General features: G+C 38.2%; 1 pseudogene; it reads left to right on the plus strand.

The window, feature by feature from the left end:
• Positions 1–4,074: 4,074 nt before the first annotated feature.
• The window catches only part of LOC148210277 (uncharacterized), a 31,904-nt pseudogene continuing 17,926 nt past the window's right edge, over positions 4,075–18,052 (plus strand).

Consider the following 18,052-nt stretch of genomic DNA (forward strand, 5'->3'; position numbering starts at 1 on the left):
TTTCTTGATGTTTATCAACAGTCGTTAAAAAATATTTCATTTCCATTTTGAACAGTCGTTAAAAAACATTTCATGACAATTATAATCTGTCGTTAAAAAATATTTCGTGACATTTATAAACTGTCGTCATTAAGTTTATTCACAAGAGAATTTTTTATTTTTTCAATGACAATTAAAAATTATTATCAAATGAATTTTGTGACATTTTTTAATTGTGACGAAAGATCTACCGGTGGCAAATTATAAATGTAGTTGTAAATGCATTAATGACAATATTTCAAAATTGTTATTTTCTCCTTTTCCTTGATGCCTTATTCCATGAGAATTATATAATTTTCATTAATTATATTAATGATAATTTTTAATTGTAGTTGAAGTCCGGATTTCTATTGGTGATTGTTGGTATTAGCTAATTTGTATAAGTTACAACTAATTTTATCTTAAATATATACCCATAGTTATGCAAGTGTGAGTATCACATAAAATAGGTCGTGTTTATGCAAAGGTCTGCACAACGATGCTTTACAAACCAAGCTCGAACCCAATCATCGGCTCGACCTGAACACAAGAGTGGACCTGCACAAGAGGGTAAACACTTCGACGCTCAAGTTAGTATAGGTCGGACTCAGTATTTAGTTCGAGGTGAGATTCGATACTTGAGCGTGAAATGAGGTCCTCTATTTAGAGGTGGTGGATCCGACAGTACTCACGACTGGCGGTTACATGTTTTTTCTCATGTCGGACCTGTCGGGTTCCGAGCAGATCGAACCCCAATCAGATCGGACTTTGGCATGTATACTTAGCCTTTTCCCAATGGGCGAACCCGACTTCTTCGGCAGGTTCGAGATGGACCTGGGATATTTTAATTCTTGAACGCCAATAAACGTCCTCCACGTGTCCAAGGTATTTCGAGATGATCCTGGCCACTCGTTCATTACATGTGATATGAACCAATGAGCTCCCTTTGTCATGCCTCATGGACCGATTACAAGATCAAGAGCTCGGAAACTTCAACAAGCCTTACTACTTCGTGTCCAAGCGTTCGTGAACTCGACACGAGAATTAAAGGAAGATGTGCAAGATGTTGGAACAATTCACTTCAATTTGGTGCAAGTTATGCATTTTTAAGTATTTTTAAGGCAAGTTAAAGTCCACTTGGTCAAGGTCAAAGCCAACTTCATCAAGACAAGTCAAAGTCAACTCATTCAATTCAAAAACCAAGTCAAACACTCACATCCCTCATTATGGACAGGATTGCACTTATTTTGGTTGGCTTTCCATGTTCTTAACCTTTTCTCATTTGCTTGTCTTTTCATTTATTGTAAGTTATGTCTTTTCATTTACAAGTCTTTTCATTTCTTGTAAGTTACAAGTCTTTTTATTTGCTTAAGACTTTCCATATGGCTTGCTAGGATGGCTATATATAGCCTTGAGATGTCTTGTTGTAAACACAATTTGAAGTTTAATGAAAAGTGAGTTTTCTCATTAGCTTGGTTGAGAGCTTTATCTCCCATTTCTTGTGCAATTTCTTGTGTCTTTAGAATTTTCATGTTAGGATCATTCAAGCGGTGTTGATCATACCTCTTGTGGAGTGATTCGAATCACGAGTTTAGAAACGAGTTTTCTCTACTCTTGATATTGATCATCAAGGTAATCTGTTCTTAAACATTTCCTTGGGTTGATTCCATACTTGTTTTCGGGTTTTTGGGATTGAGTTCTATGGGTCTTGTTCGTTAGCAAGGTTCTTAGATCCAACTCTCAAGGGTTTCTTAACAATACGTGTACGGCGTAGAGGTTTTTCCGATTAGCTATAAATAGCTCCGAGATTTCAGGTCAAATCTTACGTTCCCTGAATTCTTCGAGTTCGATTTGAAACCAGCTCGAACCTTCCGTAGGTCAGTCATTCTTGTTTTACTCTTCTTTTCAAATATGGTGGTTTTCTTGTCTTCCCCTTCTAGTAGTGATAGCCTAGGAAGCGCAGGTCGGACAATAAGCAGTTCGCCCCCCAAACCAAGTGACTCTGGGGAGGACTTAGCTCTTAGGTTAGAGTCCGAGCTGGAAGAGGTAGAGAACTTTAGATTTTCGGACGATGGGGAGGATAGTGACACTTCCACCTCGGGCCAAGGTTTGGAATACCCTTCAAAAATGTCCGAGCACTATCTCGAACCCCGCCATAGGGGGTTTAAAATTCCAAACGACATCCTCCTTAGAATTCCGGAGGAAGGGGAAAGAGCTGACAACCCCCCAGAGGGGTGGGTCACTCTTTACTTGAAAATGTTTCAGTACGGCCTCAGACTTCCTCTTCAACCCTTTGCCCAGGAGTTCCTGAATCGAACTGGTCTGGCTCCTGCTCAAGTGGCCCCCAATGGATGGAGTGTCATTTTTGCCCTGACCATTCTTTTTTGGTTGCGAGCTCGGGATGAGGACGAGGCCGAACTGCTAAGTGTCGAGCAGCTTCTTGGGTGCTTCGAAGCCAAGAGAATAGCTAAGAAGCCAGGTCAGTATTATATGCGCAAGGAAAGGCGCGGGTGGTATAGTCAAAGGGCCGACCTCCATCAAAGGATGGGTGGGGAAGTGGTTCTTTGCCTCTGGGGAATGGCTGGCAAAGGACGAGTCAGGTAGTACCTTCTTTGACGTTCCCACTAGGTTTTGGAACGTAGGTATGGAGTCGTTCTTGCTTCTTTTTCTTTTATTATGTAGCTCTAATCCTTTTAACCCTTTGCTTCTCATATCTAACTCGAACCTCCGTTTGCCTTGTGCAGTATCAATCAAACCGATTCCCGAGCTCACTCAAGCCACATTCGACACCCTCAAGTACTACAAGGATCACTTCCCAAGGGGCTGGAAGGTCGGAACTTTGGTGACTGACAAGCTACTTCTGGAGTCGGGGTTGTTAGACTACAACCCCTTGGTGCGCCCGGTTGAAGCTTCAAGGCCAAACTCCGAACTCGGTAAGTCGAGCTCGGCCTTACTTCAATTTTGTATTTTAACTTTCATTTCTAACTTTTTGCTTTATTTGCTTTGCAGCAATGGTGTGTGGATTTACTAACAGCGTGAAGCGCAAGTCCAAGGGTCGTGCTCACGCCCTTAAGTCCGTGGATGGTACTGAGCCTGCAACCCCTGCTATGGCTCGTCCTACGGACCAAGGCAACGCTGGGCCATCTTCTGAAGTTCCCACTCCCGTGATCGGGCTAGACTTTACTGGGGATCACTCCGGGGAGAAGAGCGCCCAAGGGACGAGTCCGAGGCGCTGGACGTATCTCCCCTGAACGAGGTGAGGGGAGAGTCTCCTTTGAAGAAGAGAAGGAAGAAGAAGAAGACCACTTCCTCCTTGGAAATCGGACCTCGTGGGATCTTGCCGACGAGCCACGCTGACTTGGTAGACGACCCCGAAGCTCAGATGGGGGGAACGTCTGATGTGCCCATGCGGTTCCGGATTGAACCGTCAAGCTCTGGGGTGAAGGACCAAGTGTCCCGCATCTCGGCATCGTGCTTGGATCGCTGCCTTCGCAGGGCATCCAAGTTTGTAAGTGATCCTGGGTCCGTACTGCAAATGACCATTGACCACGCCACTGAGGTTAGACCTGCTTCCTTCAGTACTTTCGTTTTCCCAACTTGTGGCTTGGTCTGACCTTTGCGTGATTTGTGTTCGCAGGCATTTATCGCTTCCATTTATTTGGCCGTGGTGATGAAGGCCGAGCTGGACGGAAGAGAAGTTTTAGCCTCCAGGGAGAAGGAGAATTCCTTTGCTGCCCTGGAAGCTGCCACCACTATGAAGGGCGAGCTACTGAAGGCTCGCTCTAAAGTGGATATTCTAAAGGCCGAGGTGGAAGCCAAGGCCGAGCTGCTGAAGAGGGAGGATGAGAGGCATGGGGGCAAGGCAAGATGAGAGGCTGGTAGGCGCGTCGAAGAAAAGTTGGCACCGGGCATGGTGCAGGGCACTGGCTAGTGTGGCTGGCTTTGGGCGCTGATGGGCGTGCGGCGGGTGCGTGAAGGAGCGCTGACGGGTGTGCAGAGGTGCGCAGGCACTGGCAGAGTGAGGTGCCTGCGAACCGACAAGGGGTGCGCGAGCGTATGCGGCAGGTGAGGGTGTGCATGAGTGCTGGGGCTGGTGTGGGCGCGCGGGCGTGTGCGACAGTCAGGGGTGCATCGGGGCACTGTGACAAGCATGGACGTGTAGGCGTGGGCGGCGGACGAGGCACGCTTGGGCATGCAGCGCGCGCATGGGCCATGCAGTATGATGTTTTTGAGGCAGAGACGCGTGCGGTAGGAGGCCTGCTGTGAGGTTCGCACGGCAAGGTAGTGTGCTCGATAGAGGCGCGCGCGTAGGGGCTTGCGTCTAACTGTACGTGCGGCGAGTGGCCTTTCAATGAGCTTGTCCTTGAAATCGGGCCACTCACTTGGCTTCTCTTCCTTTCCAAGCTTCCTCTTGACCCTAGTAGGTTCTTCATTGGCTTTCAATATGGTAAAAATTTGTTGATGGGTCCAATGAAGTTTTCTTCGTTTGGGTGGTCTTTCTTCAAGCTTCTCTTCATTATTGGTATAGATGGCATTTTGGAGCTTTGGGTCAAATATGATCACATCATTTTCACTATCGCTTTTGATTTTTGTAGAGGCTAAGATAACCTACAATCATATGTCTATGTGTGATTACAATCCTAGAGAATAATTATCAACTCATTTGCATTATGGGTCAGAGGGCCTATGTCTAGGACCATGTTTTATGCGCTTATGTCTAAGTCACATCTCATATTGGTTTCATTTTATTTTACCTAACTCACCCTTCTTAGGGTTGGGCTTTACTGTATAAATCAAGTTCCCACTGGCCAAATGGAAAAAAGATGTAACGAGAAGTTTTTACAAACCAACCAAAAAAAGTGTCAGTTGCAATCTAGGTAAAATCCCGAGCATGTTGAAAATCAAATCATTTTGACTAAGGCATTCCACAAAGAGTTTGATAACTAATCTAGTGCATGGTTGAAGGAAATAAAGTGCATGAAAACAAAAAAGAAGTAATTTTCATTGAATTAAAACGAATAAATAAGCCGTACAAGGAGTTCTAGCTTGACTCTCTTCTCTTTCGGACGTGACGGGAGTGTAAACTCACTTAAGAACTAAAGAAGAACAGAATAAATAATGAACAAAAGGTATCACTTGAATTAAAAGCGACACGGTAAGCAAACGTATGAAAATACAAGAAAATAACAACTAAAACATAAATCGAAAGCATGAAAACGAGTTATATAATTAAGAAGAAATAAAATGAAGCTGAAAATGAGTTTGGAAGGGATCATATGACTTTGATTAAATGTTATTATGACTTGTATATACCATAATATAATTGATTGTGTAGTAGTTTTTTTGTTCTTTACGTGGATGACATCTTAGTCATTGAGAACAGTGTAGTAAGATTTAATAATTTTTTTTTATTAGTTGGACTGCATGCTGAGATGTAATATGAATCACATATATAATGCTTTGCAATACATATACCGTATGCTTCTTAACTCATGTCATGTCCTCTGTTGTGCCGATGAATCAGCTATCTTTTTGTTAAGTATGCCTAATCATGAAAGAAAATCGTAGTTTGCTCGCATTCAAGGGATTTTTTGTGTAAAATATATATTTTTCACTTTTTCTGGATTTTGTATTTTTTAGTTATCCTTTTCAATTAATTCGTTGTTTCTATGATTTAGTTCATTTTTCTTATTTTAAAAAAGCAAGGATTATGGGTATTTTTAAGATTACGCCTGACGCTTTTGGAAGCAAAAAAATTGAAAATTTTAGGGTTTATTTTTGCTGGATTTTTGTATTTTAAGTTAGACTTTTGGATGCTGACGTTATTTCTAATTATTATTGTGAGTTTAGATTTTCTGTAGGACCAAGAAATTTGGGTGTTTAATAAAGTTATTATAACATTTTAACGAAGAAATCCAAGATTTTGATTAGAAAATTTATTGTGCTTGTTTTTATAAAATTTCTGGTGGGAATATGGGAAAACACAACCTATAAATACCCAAACCTTCCTTAAACCCACACTCAAAACCCTAGCTTTTGCTATTTCTTTCCCAAATCAATAACTCATCCCCAAATATATCTTCCAAAAGCAAGATCTCATGATCTTCTCCTCCAAATCCTATTTTATCCAACAAGAAACCTCAGATTTATTTCCCTCATCGTGCGTTTTTTAAAAGAAAACAAATGGAGGGTGTATTATCTTCATAAAAAATGAAATGACGGAAGGAAAACGTCCACCCATCCACCGTCGCCTACACCACCCGGATTGGTCCCATTAGAGCCACCACAACTTTTAAGGAGTAAGTCCCCTTCCAAAGATCCTCACCTCCATTCGATTATTCAAATGCTAGAAATTACAAAAAAGGATGTTGCATGCCCGACACCTAGTCAATCGAGTGCCTTAGAGAAATCTGTGTCGATGGAGAATGTGGACGGTATGAATTATTATAGAGGGGTAAATGTACAAGAAAAACTGGGGTAGAATGTTTGTTTGATGGGTAAATAAAGAGGTATAGTATTGAGGACACTAATGAGGTGACTAAAGAGTGGCAAGCCATAGTGGAAAGGTCGTTATAAGAGGAACTTAAGAGAGGTCCACAATTAGAGACCTTCCAAATTACATCCCAAACCGAGCCTATTTCATTTCCCATTCCACCTTTCCCCATTCCTTAATGTAAATTAGTGTGTTGTGGGAGCATAAGAAGATGATGAACATTCTGAACATGACACAGAATGGCTGACCCATTCGGATTCTAATACATAAAGGAATTAAATGATTAGTAGTGATTGGCACTGTTTCGTTCAGTACACCATCAAGTTTTGATGCTGCGGAAGTTCAAATAACAAGTCTAACGGATGATAGAAATCATGAGAACAAAATGGAGATGGTACATTGACCCGTGATGAGGAGGCAGCTGTTGACCAACAACTACTTGCTCCTCTTTCTTATTTTGAACATAATATTACTAGTGTAAGGACCGTTTGGAGTTTAAAAAAAAAAAGGAAAAGAAAAGAAGAAAAGAAAAGAAAGTTGGGTTGGTTTTTAGGTGACACGTGTGTATGGTGTGGGTTATGATGTGTGTGACATGTGTTTTAGAAAAAAAAAGAAAATGAAAGAAAAGAAAAGAAGAAAGAAGGAAGAAAAGAAAGGAGTACAGAGAGAAAGAACGAAAAAGAAAAAGAAAAGGAAACAGAGAAGAAAGGGAACGAAAGAAGGAAAAGAAAAACGGAAAAAAATGGTTTGCTTCCTCATGGCTTTGAAGGTTGGGGAGAGGAGGAAAATTCATGTGCTTGAGAGCTAAGACTTGGGTTTCAAATTTAGTAAGTATTCTATGTTTGTGATTAAGGAAGTTTTGGAAATAAATAAGGAAGAAGTTAGATGTTGAAACGTCTCTATGAGTTTTCTTCTCTTTAAAGTTGTGTATTCATGGGTGGTTATTGTTATGTTTAAGGAACTGTTAAGAGGAAATTGTGTATTTGCAACTGTTGGGATTTTCTCTACCTCTAAAAAGATTAGAGACTCGTGCAAGCGCACACGGTCACAAGTAATACTCGGAAGTAATCCAAGGTCGAATCCTCAGGGACTTGTTGCTTTTCAAAATCAAGTAATGCAGTGAAATAGTTCAAATATGCAATTGTGATTTAGGAAGAAAATAACGGTGAAATGTTGTTGTTTGGGGTTTTAACTATAAGGCAATTTAATGCAACTCAACCTCCCTTGTCTCCTACCTTAGTTTTGATGCAAAACATGGAAAACACACTATGTTGGGAAAATGCACCAGGCGCAATTCCTGACTTTTCTTGGGATTTGAGTTCTACTCTTTCACTACCGCTTTTGGTTGCTGCAGAGACTAGGGTAACCTACAATCATATTCCTATGTGTAATTACAATCCTAGAGAATATCCACCAACTCATTTGCATTATGGGTCAGAGGGCCTATTCCTAGGACCATATTTTATGCGCTTATTCCTAAGTCACATCCCATATTGGTTTCCTATTATTTTACCTAACTCACCTTTCCCAAGGTCGGGCTTTGGTGTAAAAATCAAGTTCCCACTGGCCAAATGGAAAAAAGATGTAAAGAGAAGTTTTTAGAAACCAACCCAAAAAAGTGCCAGGCGCAATCTGGCCAAAATCCCGAGCGTGTTGAAAATCAAATCTTTTGACTAAGGCATTCCACACGGAGGTTGATAACTAATTTTGAACATAATTAAATGAAAGTAAATGCACGAAAACATAAAGAAAGTATTTTTCATTGAATTTAAATGAATAAACGAGTCGTACAAGAAGTTCTAGCTTAACTCTCTTCTCTCTCGAGCGTGAGGGGAGTTGAAACTCGCTAAAGAACTTTAAAAGAACAGAATGAACAAAGAACGGAAGTAAGAACTCGAATTAAAAGCACTACGAAAGGTAAAAGCGTGAAAAACAAAGAAATGAACAACTAGAACATGAACATAAACCCTAAAAACGTATTCTACAACTAGAGAGCATCTAGAAGAAGATGAAATGAAGCTTGGAAGGGATGATTTGCTGAGGGATGGATGACTTCCTTTTATAGCATCATAGGTTGGTTGAAACTCCCCTCCATCTTAGGTGGAAAAGGGTTGAGATTCACCTAACCACCTCACTTGGACTTGGACTCACGGTTTTAAACATGTGGGAAATGTCCTCCTTGCCCTTCATTAATCAAAACGTGCGTTTTGACAAATTGCCCTCCAAAAATGCGTCAGGCGCAATTCTGAAAAAAAAAAAAAACAGAATGTTGTTATTTTCTTCCAACTTTGACCGCATTTATCTCATATTTTTCCTAAAGTACCATAGTTTGACTTTTATGCAGAAATAATCTATGTATGTTCTACTTTAAGAATATGTGGTCCTTTTTGGCAAATAATAATGGGAAATGGGTAAAAAACGTGGTCAAACAGAGCTACCAACACATGTTTCTGCAGTAAAAAGTCAACCCTAACAGCAACTCTCCCAATCGTTTGAAGAGGATAAAATTCTGCTTTGTGGGTTTTCTTTAGGTTTATTGTAGGGAAAATAATGACTGTAAATGGCTAACAAAAATGGACAAAGATGAGAGAGTTTGAAGATGGAGAAGAAGAGTAGATAAATAGAGAGAAATTAAGTATTAATCTTTGATCTTTTGGGTACAAATTAAGGGAAAACGTGTGGGCTAGAAGAAATTGCAGAGAATAAAAAGAAAGAAAGAAAATTTGAGAATTTAGGGAGGAAGAAGAAGGAAGAACTCGTGGGTTTGATTGGAGAAGAGAGAAGAAGAAGAAGAAGAAGAGGAAGAAGATGGTCAATAGTAGAGGAGAGAGAGAATGGTTTTTAATTAAATAAAAGAAAAAGAAAATGTTGGAAATTTGGGCTATTCACGTGAGAAGGTGGTGAAGAAAGAGAATTGATTATGGGATGTGGGTCCCACTTGTAAATAGTATGAGAGACGAAAATGTGGGTTGTTGATAAATAGAGAGAATGAGTTATAAAAATTGGATTTATGTGGATTAATTTGGAAGATAATGTAATTTCAATTGGAAACAAGAATATATTGAAATCAAATTGGATTAAAGCATGAATTAATTTGGTATTGAATCGATATTTCTAGTCGGGCAGAAATTGGAACAGAGGACGACCGAGTTTGAAGGATTTGTGAGTGGTTATTTTATTAAATGTTTTTGGATATCTATTGATTATACAATTTATGAGAAATTATATATATTACGTATAATTTAGCATTTCTGCTGAGAATGAAAGAAAATATGTTTGTTCGAGAAATTAGAAATGTTTCTGAGAATTCAGAAAAATGATATTAGAATTTCATGAAATGTGTTTACAAAGAAATATTTCAGAAATGATTTGAGAAAGAAAGAAAAGTTCTTAGAAAGAAGAATGAAAGAATTTTAGAACAGTTTATGAGATTGAGAAAGAAGTTTTCAAACCACTATGTTATTGTATCCAGGTGATTACCTGTATACTATGTGAATGTGTTTCTCTAGTATACCCAGAATTAGAAGGTCTTTGGGACCATTTTACTCCACGTGTTGAGAGAATTATTCTGCTATGCGTATTGAGATTACTCTATGTTAGTAAACCAGAATTATTCTGCTGTGTGTATTGAGATTACTCTATGCCAGTAGACCAGAATAGAATACGGATACATATGTGGTGTTGAGTTTTATCGATCTGTTTTATGTTTGGAAGAAGAATGTTTAATATGATCTAGAATGTGTTTGATAGCAGGTTGAGAAGTTGGCGTAACTAGGTCGCAGGGGACGCAGGGGAATGCCGGGGCGATAAGGGCCAAATCCGGATGCCGAATCCTGGACTTGGGAGCGTTGTCTTTTCAGTTTGCGTAGAAAGAAAAGTGTTGTTTGCGAAAGTTTACTGAGATCTTATTTGCTCAAGTTTTATGAGATTTAAATGAGAATGTTATTACTTCAGTTTGTTTTAAAGAGCGGAATTTCAATTGTTTTTGAAAGAAAGTTTTACGAAATTATTTTCTTATTAACTTACCACTCACTGAGCTTCCCAGCTCACTGTTTATGTTTTGTTTTTTCCCCTCATATTGTACCTGAGTATCTGAGTTTTTGAGTTTCAAGAAGAATTTAGTTCAGCTTCTGCCACTCAGGATAGTTCAAGAGTTGCATATCACTTTGTATGTAATTTAGTTGGTTTGTAAAAAATTTTATCTACACCCTGTTGGTAGGAAAAGAATGTATAAAAGGGATGTAAGAATGATCGTTCTTTTGGGATTATTTTTTTTATCGTGCATCCATTCAGAGTTTGCTAGTCAAAGTTCAGGTCAAAGATAAGAAGAAGTTGACCATTGACTTCGTAGTTAGTCGGGGTCTATGGTTGGTGCAACTTGTTCCAGGACTAGTAGGTGTTTTGGGACGGGTCGTGCCAACTAGTTCGCCCATTGGAGAGGAGCTATCCAGTTTTGTGGATGTGCCCAAAGAATCCTTTCGCCACTGCTACTTTACCACACAATGGTTTGTGCCCATCAATTTCGAGTTTTTATTGCATTTGAACAAAATTTGCCTATGGTAGAAAACTTGGAGGATGGTATATGCCTAGTTGATCTAGCAAATAAATTGAAAAAGGGAAAAAAGAAAGCTTAAAAACTGGATACTACTTCCACTAGGTTGAGAACACATGTTGCATATGCATGCTCTTATGAAGCAATAAATATACCAGCCCTATGAGAGGTAATGCATCCCACTCTATTGCCATCGAACCTGAAGAAGAAGGTGAACTTGAAATAGCCTAACAACATGCTGTTCGGATGAAGATAATCTAAATTTTATGAAACTAGTTCTGAAGATAACTAAGGGAGTCCCCTTTCTCCTTATTTGTTGTTTTTAGTTCTTTTTTTAAGTTTAAAATAGTTTTGGTAGGTGTTGTTTATCCATAACTAACTTGAAAGCTGGTCCAAGTGTACACAAAATGCTGAGTTGTTGTATAAAACAAGGTCATATCTAGAAGAACTAAGGTTATACTTTGATTCAGTCAAACAAAATACCCACAAGAAATGTAAAAATATTTGGATTAAGGTAAGGGAAACTCTATAACAATAAATGATAAAATTGTAAATGAGCAAAAATATAAATGATATGCGAATTTGTGCTACAGCATCCAAAATAGAAAAAGAAATAGAAATGCGTTATATGATGCGATATAAATGTAAATCGAGGAGGAATCACTCAAATTATTTCACTCACGACTAACTAATGTTTTAGCAAACTCATAATGTTGAATGCCCAAACAGTCATGGCTCTGTCTCGAGATACCGAAACATGCTTAAACTCAACTTACACGGTATATTAAACAAGCATTACACACAATTTATAGGCACGAAAGGGTGAGCCTCATCCTCGAGTACTCACCATCGTACTTCAAAGAGAGGAATCTAACACAAATAGAGGAATACATGCATGAAGAAGACTTTTTCATGTCTGAAACGAGCTATCAAACTAATCATGCAGGCCAAACAAAATCAGTAAGATGAAAGAATTGAAACACCTCTATTAAATCAGCAAAAAGAGCTACTAAAACACAAGTAATCGGAAGCTACATCAAGTTCATCCCCTTCGAAGGTAGGATTTAGTTGGTGTTAAAAGTTAATGAGATAGTAGGTAGAAACAAAAAATGGAGCCCATCGAGTAAATAAGATTCAGTAATGGTGGAAAATCCCCCAACTCAATGATGACCCAAGGTTCAGCTTTCTCTTTATCAGCTTTATTATTGAAAATTGGTAAGGAATGTTCTATGATTTTGATGATGAAAAGGACTCTCTATCCTGTCTCGCATGTTTTTTTTGGCTGGGCACAATTTCCTTTTTACATCGGGCCCTTAAATTTAGGGCAACACTTGAAAGTTGTACGGACATGGTTAAGTCTCAGGCAATAAGTTACTGCATAGTCATATATACGAGAGCATCCGGTAGGATCCAACATAGAAACTCTCTCTCAGGCTCTAACAACTCTTTAACAGCCTTCGTAACCATCAGCTTAAACATCCTTAATTATGCAATTCATGTCGAAATAACCAGATAATAAGCTGAACTGCATTCAAATTAAGGATATGTAGGATTCTAAATAGCTCGGGCTCTTACTTCACTAACTTATTTTATTTTCTTTCTATTTTATCAAGGATTCTTACATTTGCACACCATAATTACCCAAATTATACCACAAAACACTCTCTTATGGAAAATATGGAAAATTATGAGTAGGTTAGCCTTTTTTTTATTATTAGGATTGTTTTATTTTTTTTTTTTTTAACTTAGTTAGGTTTGTCTTTGTTTTAAGATGCATGTATGTTGAAGATGATTGTGTAAGCCTTAGTCTGTCTAATTGCCATGTGCATCAAGTGTGTCATATCCCTTATTTCTACAATGGCAATATGGTAAAGAAAAGCATGCTTATCATTTGAATGATCCCTTTCTTTTTGTTTTTTTGTATGTGTCTCATGTAGATGAAGGAAATTAAGGATGTGCATTAATTAGATTTCTTAGTCATATGATCAAGATACTTCATTTTCTATTTTGTTTTGTTAATGAAATGTTTTTATGTTTTGTTAAATATTGTACGAAGTCCTTTTCCATTTTGTTGAAAAATTTGTGCATCTCTAAAAAATATTTTCCCAGCGACGACACTGTTTCCAAGTTTGGGGAGGTTAGTGTTTTTCTTTCTTATTTAGAAAGAAAATGCTATTTAAATCCAAAAAAATCATGCCATTTTTTTTTTTACTTTTTGAGAAAACAGTCAAAAGAAAATGAAGAATAAGAGTCTTGTTAAAATGGAGTTATTTGCAAAAGAAACAAAAGAGATAAAAAAAAATAGTCCTATAAAAAATAAATAAGAAGATTCATCGCTTGCTAGTGAGAAAGTAAGAACGGAGAAAAGATAATTAAGTGAGAGAATAAAACAGTAGTAGGAAAATTGTGCAGCAAGAAAATGCACCTAAATTTATTGTGAGTCCCAATATATATTCATGTAGTTTAGGTTGAGTGGCAAAGCAATCTTGAGGTACTAGCTTTACAACCTAGTATAACCTCGTGACGCATGCTATATATATTGTTGCAAATTCCTTAGTATTGTAAAAAGCTTTTGGTTTAAAAAAGGAGGTTTGGAAATAATTTTATTTGCAAAACAAATATGGTTTATCACAACTTGGCTTTGGCTTTAGATTAAGGTTAGAAAATTTAGCTTCTTGAAAGAAATATAAATCATTGGCTTAGACCATATGGATTGTGATTCATTCATCCGTTTAGCATTTTTTTATTAGAGTTCAGTTGTTGTTTTTGCTTGGGATAAGCAAATAGCTAAGTTCGAGAGTGTGAAGAATTTGACATTTCAGGGTAAAAAGCTTATTTTTTAGCATGTTTGGGTATGAAAACAACATCTTCCTTTAATATTTTGTTAAATGTGTTTACATATTGTTGAAGAGAGAGAAAGGTTTAATAATTATGCATAAATACAGAGTGGATTTGTAACGCCCTGACGTTTAGAGTAGTGCGACCAGTCAACTTTCAAAGGATGAAAGTTTTTTTAAGGTGGGTAGTCTGTAACACCCCGCGTTCTTGCGTTAGTTTTATTTTATGATTTAATTTGTGACTTTTGATTTCTCCCTTTTTCATTAAGTGAAATTCTTGGAACTTCTTATCTTGGAGTTTTAATTTTGTGTAAATCATAATCAAGTTTATTTTTGTTGGATTTAGGTAAATTAAGATTTATAATTTTGGAAATAGATTTTACTTAAATCTTAATTCAAAGTTTTGGAAATTTGATTTTCTCCCTTTTGATTTTTATTCCTGGGTTCTAAAATTTAGTTAATCCATAAAATAAATTTCCCAACATATTTGAAATACGTTTTCTTTTATGGAAAAGGATTAGGGTTTTTCCCCTTTTTAAGGCCATTAACATTTTGTCATTTTGGGTTTTGGGCGGTTAGATTTCTTTGAAAATAGAATTTTAGTTTCTTGGCTTAATTAGGAGTTGGGGTTTTTAGTTTTAAAACAACTTAAAAGAAGGGTTTTATTTAAGATTGGGAATGTTGGCTTTTTTAGTTTTAAAGCAAACTAAAGAAATTGAATTAAATAAAAAAAGGAAAACAAATAAAAAACCCTAACATCTTATCCCCGCTCCTTCCAGTCGCCACCCACACCCCAACCTCCTTTTCCAGCATCGGCGTCCCTCTGCCCACCATAGACACCGGCGACCGACAGTTTCTCTCTCCGATGAACCCATAGCAATAGCGGTGCAACCTCACATCTACCAGCAGTTGCACGACGAGAAGACCCACGACTCGAACGATTGTCGACGCGACTAATTTTGCAAGCAGTGTTGCGATATGGTTCGTGAATACGCAAGCTGGCGTGACGTCCCCCACAGATATCCACGGCAGCGCGGTTCCTTCAATACTCGACAACATTGGTAGCAGTTGACAAATCCAGTGAGATCCTCAGCAAAACGGTGCGGCGACGCAACCTGTAGCAGTTGGAACTCCCGATCGACGTCGATCTGTGGCGGTGGCTAACGACCCACGATGGTGCTCAACGAACAGAGAAGTTTGTCAATGCTCTCCAACTCCAACGACCTCGAACAACCAAGATCCATCAAGCCCAATGAGTTTCGTTTGTTTTTCTTCATTCCGGCAACATTCAGAGTTAACCCACCCTTGTTCGAAGCCGATCTGTGATACTTGTTGTGTTTTATGCCCCAAACTCATGGTTTGTAAACATAAAACAAATATTCATTCAATAGAGTTGTTATTGATGTTTCTTTTAGAATTGCATTAACTCAAATCCAATAAACAAACCTCTAAAGTTATGTCATGTAACTAGAACAGTATATAACAGGTCTATAGTATATATTTAATATACAAAGTATATATTTGATATATAGTGTATATATATACAGTATATATTCAATAAACATGTGGATAGTGTTTCAATAGTAACCTAAAGGGTCTATAGTACATAGATAAAGTTGGGTACCTTATCCTGGTAACACTATGGATACGACTCGCTTTTTCATAGTTACAAATGACTTGATCCAGGTCATTCGTGTGGAGACATGCGAGTGGGGGTATTCTATACAATGAGTTTGTATAAGACCGGACCACGAAATAATTAATCTTTAGCTATAACACTGCTAGCTAATAAATTAATATTTCAATAAGATGATCAGGTAACTCAATCTCAATCCTGAGTGAGTTATGGATTCCTGCCTATTAGGGCTCGTCCTTTGATTTGTATGGGTGAGAACAAGTGGGGGCGAGACCGAGTGGGGAGCTGTAAACATAACTACACAAGATGGAATTCACTCATTCTCGACTTTAGGGTAAGTAGATGAGTGTTCACTTGAATGCTGACTCCAGGACTTAAATAAGGGGCCCCACCCTCTCACTGGTCCGAGAGGGACTTTCGGTTATTGGTCGGGTCATAACCGGGTTGTTCATTAGAGGATCAGCGGTACTTAACGTCCAATATGTAACACATGGGTAAAACGGTAATTTGACCCAACTGTGGTTACGAACGCTCGTGAAGGATTGAATTGACGTTAATGGTCAAAATCCGTGAACGCATAATATTCTACAGTAAGAAGAGTACAACTGTGGAGTGACCGACAGTTAACGAATGTTGATTAATATGGTTAATGAGTTTAATCAATTAATCTCGTATCGTTGGAGCTTCCGATCTGTAGGTCCATTAGGTCCCATTGCTAGCTCGTAAATGATAGTTAAGAACATTTAGTCTTGAAAAGAATTTGAATTATTCAAATTTGTTAAAGGGAATTAAGGTTAATTATATGATATGCAATTAGTATAATGTATGATGATACATTATAAAATAAAATTATGGGAGAGATGGATATTATAATTTGATTCTTATATGGTTGATTAATTTAAGTTTAATTTAATTAAACATGATTTCATTAGATTAATGTGATATAGTAATTTGGTTCCATTAAATTAGATTTAGTTTAATTAAATTAATAATTATTGTTTGTAATTAATTAAATTAGATTATTATTTTAATTAAAATAAAAGGGAAAAAAAGAAAAGGGAAAGGGGCAGAAGTAGGAGGAAAACCTCCCAAATGATGGGAAGTGGGGGAGGTTTTCCCACTTCCGACCATTTGGGGAAGTGGTGACTTCCCCCTCACTCCTTATTCCCTATAAAAGGGAGGTTCTCCCCTTTTGCTTCTGGTCGTACCCTCGGTTCTCGGTTGTTGAGTTTCTGAGACTCTAACGAGAAAATATGTCTCTCGATCTCCCCCTCAATTACAAGATGGTTCCCACAAACCGAGTTCTTAACATCCAGAGGATAGCGAGGAAGGTCTTTTGGTGGCGTTGGTGTCTACATTGAAGAGGTGCCTTCAAAGGTACGTTTCACTAACTTTCGTTTAATCATGCTTATGTCTTTTCTTCGTTGTAATTCTAAAATAAGATCAAGCACACGTGTTCGCGCGCTTCCGCTGCGGGATCCAATCCCTTCAGCCCACCTGTTCAACATATATTCGGTGCTTACCTACTCGCAAGTGAAGGTCGATTTGAGTTACCCATACCTTTTCGGTGTATGACCAGCAAGTTTGAGCCTTTTCGAACTCAGATTTGCTGTGTCGAATCCATCGACATCGATCCAAGAAAGACCCAAATTGTTTCGGCAAGGTTTAGTAGGTAATGACTCACCTAAAACCTTCTTTCCAGTTGGATTTAAGTGTTTCCATTTGGAATATAAGCAAAGTTTGGTCTCTTTTGTTTTGGTAGCAAGTATTCAAGTGTTTGTGATGCGTTAGGACTTTTCTGTAAGTAGTTCTTACTTAGAGGGATGTTTGTTGTGTGCTTATGTACGATTTGCATGTTTTAATTTGTGTGCTTTATCTCTTAATGCTTGTTGGATGTTGTGCTAGATGTTTCTTTACGAATGTTAGATGTTCTTGATGACTATGATTGGTTCTATTTGTTTATAATTGTTTGAATCAGATTGTCACTATAAGACATGTTGTTGTTAAAAATTATTATGTTGTGGAAGCATATTGGTACTATTGTTCTATTGTTGGCAAGTGGTTTAAGAAGCATGCTGGATTAATTGTGAGTTGAATGTTGTATGGGTCATGACTTAAAAAGCATGTAGTAGGGCTCTAGTGAGAGTAATGAGATGTTACGAAGTGAATAGTGAGTATCAGGGTCAGGTGGCTGATATGTCACTAGTTGGGTATCGAGGCTCTAGGTACAAAGGTTAGGGATCGATACGCCAAACGGTTGACAAAGATGAGTGTCGAGGCTTCGGGAATAAAGGTCGAGGGTCGATGCGATGAGTCTTAGATGAAGGCAAGTATTGGGACCTTGAGAGGAAAGGACAAGAGCCAATATGTTGCAAAGTGATCGATGCCTTAGCTATACGTGGTTAGGGGTCGATGCAACAGTTCAAGGCCTTAGGTACAAAGGTCAAGGATTAAACGCTAAACGCTACAGAGAAGTGTCGAGACCCTGGGTACAAAGGTCAGTGGTCAATACGACT

Source organism: Momordica charantia (assembly GCF_013281855.1).
Source record: "Momordica charantia cultivar OHB3-1 chromosome 7 unlocalized genomic scaffold, Mcharantia_2.0 BLBB01000007.1, whole genome shotgun sequence".
NCBI lineage: Eukaryota > Viridiplantae > Streptophyta > Magnoliopsida > Cucurbitales > Cucurbitaceae > Momordica > Momordica charantia.